Genomic DNA, 4,633 nt, shown 5'->3' with positions numbered 1-4,633 from the left:
GTTACCACTATCAATGAATATTTTGCACAATCATACACTTAATTGTTTTTTTCCTTTCTTTTCCAATTCAAGTGGCTCTTTCTTTTTCAAAACAGTGCACCTTTCTCCTTAGTTCAATAGTTCCACTCAAAATCCAAACCAACTACACCCACACTTCAACTTTTACAAAGATCATAACAAATTCAAGTGCTCACAAGAAGTATAAGCCTCAAATAAATGGTCAATTCAAATAATTAGGTACGACTTGTAATGTGGTTGCCAAAGAAACAGGATTACAGGCTCAACAGGGTTAACTAATATACATAACAATTAGGTGGGTAAAATCATATAACTAGCTCAACAACGAAATGCTAAATCACTTCCAAGACTGAATAAAGCTACTATTTTGCTTTGCAAACACACGGGGCAAGTTATAGATATCAAATGCAATGCACAGAATAACACAAAACCTCACACACACATGGTACATAACTCACTCAAGATTGGACTATCAAGACACTCTAGTCAAAGCAGTTAAGCAAAGTTAAGATCATACACTTTAAGGTACTCATAAATGAGTCAAAAACAGAGCCTAAGCGTCATAACTAAAGTACTCACTATTCTCAAGGTATTAAAAAGTTATGACATATTGCCTTCCATTCAAATCATAGCACAAAGTTTCCTACTCCTAATAAAAATAAAAACTAACTACACCCGGTTCAAACAAAACCCTTGGAAAAGAACCGCGGCACAAAGAAAAATCAAGGGGGAATTGTTACACTACCTAATAAAAGAAAATCTTTTTGTCTTTTTCTTTCAACTTTACTTCCTCAAGAAACCCATCGAATGATATCCATCGTCGGGAAAATCGGAAATTTTAAAACTTTTATATTTTTTTCTCAATTGTTTTTTATCTCTAACTACTAAAACAACAAAACCTAAAACTAATATACATACATGCATACATACAACATATACCCCATCCCATACTTTAAGTTGTGGCATGTCCCCATGACACACAATTAAAAAGCATAGGGTAAAGGAAACTTCTCTGAACATCTAGTCGGGGTCTGAGTCGAAGTCGGGCTCCATTCCTCGCCTTCGAACTAATATGCATATCCATGCAAATAGCTTCTTCTCAGCCTTTTGGGGGTACACCCCACACTTATCTTTCTCGCTCACTGCACCCTTCTCTTTCGAGCCTTTCACTTTCCACTCAACACTTGCAGCTGGTTTTTCCTTTTGTGCTCCCTTTGCTACATTCATCTCAAAAGTCACAGTCTCCTCACCCACTCTAAGCATGATTTTTCTCTCGTGTATATCTAATATAGCTCTGCCTGTCGCTAATAATAGTCTTCCCGGGATGACGGGGGCCTCCTTGTTTTCCTCCATATTCACCACTATAAAATCCATAGGAAATACAAACTTATCCACCCAAACTAACACATCTTCCACTATCCCCTCGAGTATTATAGTCGTTTGGTATGCCAGTTGCAAAGATATGGGTGCAGACCTTATCTCTCCAATCTCCTTGTCTAGTTTTCTGTAAATAGATAAAGGCATTAAATTAATTGAAGCACCAGAATCACATAAATATTTATCAAAATAGATAGTTCCTAATGAGCAAGGTATAGTAAAACTCTCTGGATCTCCACACTTTTGTGGGAGTTTGTTTGCAATATCGCGTTGCAATGCTCTGTGAGCTTGACCATTGAGGTCTCTTCTATATTCTTCATCTTTGTAAGGATGTCCTTCAAGAATTTGGTATAAGCAAGCATTTCGGTGAATGGAAAATTTACATGAACTTGTTTCAGCACATCCAGAAATCTCCCAAACTGCTTGTCTATCTTTTCTCTACTTTGCTTTTGAGGGAAGGATAAAACAGGCATATAGTGGCTCTCCTCAGGTTCCTCCCTTCTCGATTTTTCTTCCTTTTTATTCTTCTCAGTTTTTATCTGGCCCTTCTTCTTTTTATCAACATCATTATTCAGATGCTTCCCACTTTCTTTTTAAAGTTTAATATCTTTTTGGATTGGGATGAGATCTTTCAACACTTGCCCACTTCTCAGAGTTACAGCATTCACTGTTTCTTTGGGATTTCTCTACGTATCAGCGGGGAGAGTTCCTGGAGCCCTCTCAGATAATATTGTTGCAATCTGTCCCACTTGTCTCTCTAGGTTTCAAAAACTAGTGCCCAGTTCCTTCATAGCTGCTCCATGTTCCCGTGTAGTTGCGCTATGAGTTTCAAGCCTCTCATCAGTTTTCAGAATGAAGGCCTTCGTGAGCTCTTATATGCCAGATTGAATGGGTTGTTGAGGCTGCAATTTCTGCCTCTGTTGATTCATAAATCTAGGACCTCTTTGTCCCTGGGGTCTGGGATTGTTTTGTTTCCATGCATTCGCAGTACCCCCAAGTGAACTACATAAAACATTGGGGTGTCTCTGATACATTGTATTAAAATTGTAATTTCCCACAGCATTCACTTTCTCAGTTGAGGCTTGACACTCATGAGTAGGGTGTCCTCTTCCCCATATATCACAAGCTGCGTGAGGCTCATTTTGTATTGAGGCTAAGGTCAGCTTTCGTATTTCTTTAGCCATAGCATCAAGTTGTACCTGCACATATGTATTAGCATCAACTTGGTGAACACGAGTTGATCTTCTTCTTTCAGCACTCTCAGAGGACCACTGATTAGCATCTTCAGATAACTCATCAAGAATTGTAACTATCTCTTCTGGAGTCTTCTTCATCAAAGGGCCTCCAACTGCATTGCTCAATGTTCTACGCGAGGCCGGTGTCAATCCTTCCCAAAAATCCTAGAGTTTCATCCAGAGTTCAATTCCGCTATGTTGACACTTTCAAATTATCTCCTTAAACCTCTCCCATGCTTCAAAAATAGTTTCAGTTTCATTCTGGCAGAAGTTATGGATTTCTCTTCTAATCTTGCTCATCTTAGCTGAGGAGAAATATTTATCAAGGAATTTTCTAGTCATCTCCTCCCAAGTTCTGATCGATCCACTGGGCAAACTCTGAAGCCACTCCTTAGCATCATCTTTAAGTGAAAAGGGGAATGCCCTTAAGTACACTGCATCTTGTGACACCCCATTGTATTGAAATGTATTCATAATCTCCTCAAAGTCTATAAGATGTGTGTTTGGATTTTCATTTGGCTTCCCTCTAAAGACACAGCAATTCTGAAGGGTTTGAAGCAACCTTTGCTCCAACTCGAAATCTTTTGTTATAATTGGAGGTGGTCTAACACTGGATAATCCTTGATTGTAGACCGGTCTAGCATAATCGCCAAGTGGTCTCCCAGGCCTGGGAGCTATATTTCCAAACTGGTCTGCAACCAAGGGTTGATGTTGATTAAGTCTGTGGCCCCTCTCTTCTTCATAGATGATCTGTGCATCTCTAATAGCTGCTTCCTCAGCATCCCATGCAACTTTTTCTCGTTGTTGTGTTGCCTCCCTCATATCCAAATCTACATTATCATCACCGTTTTCGGCCATAGTTTCTTGAGTTGAGGATTGCCCAACCTTTTTTAGCTTCTCGGTGAGATCTTTTTCCTTCCTCAGTTGTCGCAGTTTTGTTTCTCACTCTGGCTCGTATGGTAGCACTACTTTCATAAAAGCTCGAGCCATGCACCAATCTTAACCGATAACATGCGCACAACCAAAGAACACCAAACGTAAAAAGGGAAAAATAAAATAAAAAGAAAACAAAATTCTTGAATTAGCACTACAAACTATTTCAAACATTATTGATTGCCAATCCCTGGCAACGGCGCCAAAATTTGACGAGCTAGAAACACACACTTAAATTATGCTAGCTAGTCAAATATAGTATAGTATAATATCGTATCCACAGGGATTGGATTTAAACAGTATTCTTGTAGTTTCTAGCTTGATTGCTATCCAAGATGATCAACAATTGAGATTTCTGTGACTTCTAACTACAATTAACTAAGAATCTAAAGCTATTGACTAATGACAATCACAACAAAAGTAAGCAAGGAAGTTATCAATTGGAGAAAATAGGGTTTTGATGGGATAAGTGAAAGATAATTGTTTGGGGTCTAAATCTAGATAATTCACTTATAATGTTCAAGTGAGTCTCTCGAATTCACTCAATTATTAGCTCAAACGTGAGGCACACTCCTCTCTCGATTAAGTCTTAACCTCACAAGATGAACCAATTTAAGCACGTGAAGATATGCAAGAATGCGTAGTGGATTGGTCTTTAGGAGAACCTTTCTCGATTATCCTCCTAACTAGGTATAATCAATGATTCAACTAGCCTCTTTCGATTATTAAGAAGAATTAATGAACTCAACCAACAATATAATGCAAAGATATCACAAGTTATGCCTCTCTCGATTACATGAACAAGTAAATATAGATGCAATGATTAAATCATCCAAAAATGCTTCAATACATAAAACTAGAGTTATAATCCACAAACAATCATCAATACACCAAATCCATCAAACCCTAAAGAGAACTACTCCATAGATATGGAGCAATTCATCACAAATAAAATAAAAGTATAGGAAAACATAAATTCAATCCAAACTCGTGTCTTGAGTGAGGAAGGAATGATGAAATCCTTGTGCTCGTGTTATTCCAACTCCTTCTTAACCTCCTTAGGTCGAATA

General features: G+C 38.1%; 1 non-coding gene across 1 annotated transcript; it reads left to right on the top strand.

Annotated features, from left to right (window-relative positions):
- The first annotated feature begins 2,817 nt into the window (after positions 1-2,817).
- LOC142175640 (small nucleolar RNA R71) lies at positions 2,818-2,924 on the top strand. Its single transcript, XR_012704735.1, has one exon. It is a non-coding gene; the product is annotated as a small nucleolar RNA R71 (small nucleolar RNA).
- Positions 2,925-4,633: the final 1,709 nt, after the last annotated feature.

The sequence above is a fragment of the Nicotiana tabacum genome, chromosome 21, assembly GCF_000715075.1.
Source record: "Nicotiana tabacum cultivar K326 chromosome 21, ASM71507v2, whole genome shotgun sequence".
NCBI classification, from domain to species: Eukaryota; Viridiplantae; Streptophyta; class Magnoliopsida; order Solanales; family Solanaceae; genus Nicotiana; species Nicotiana tabacum.
The sequence above is the reverse complement of the archived record's forward strand: the minus strand, read 5'-3'. Positions and strand labels throughout refer to the sequence as shown.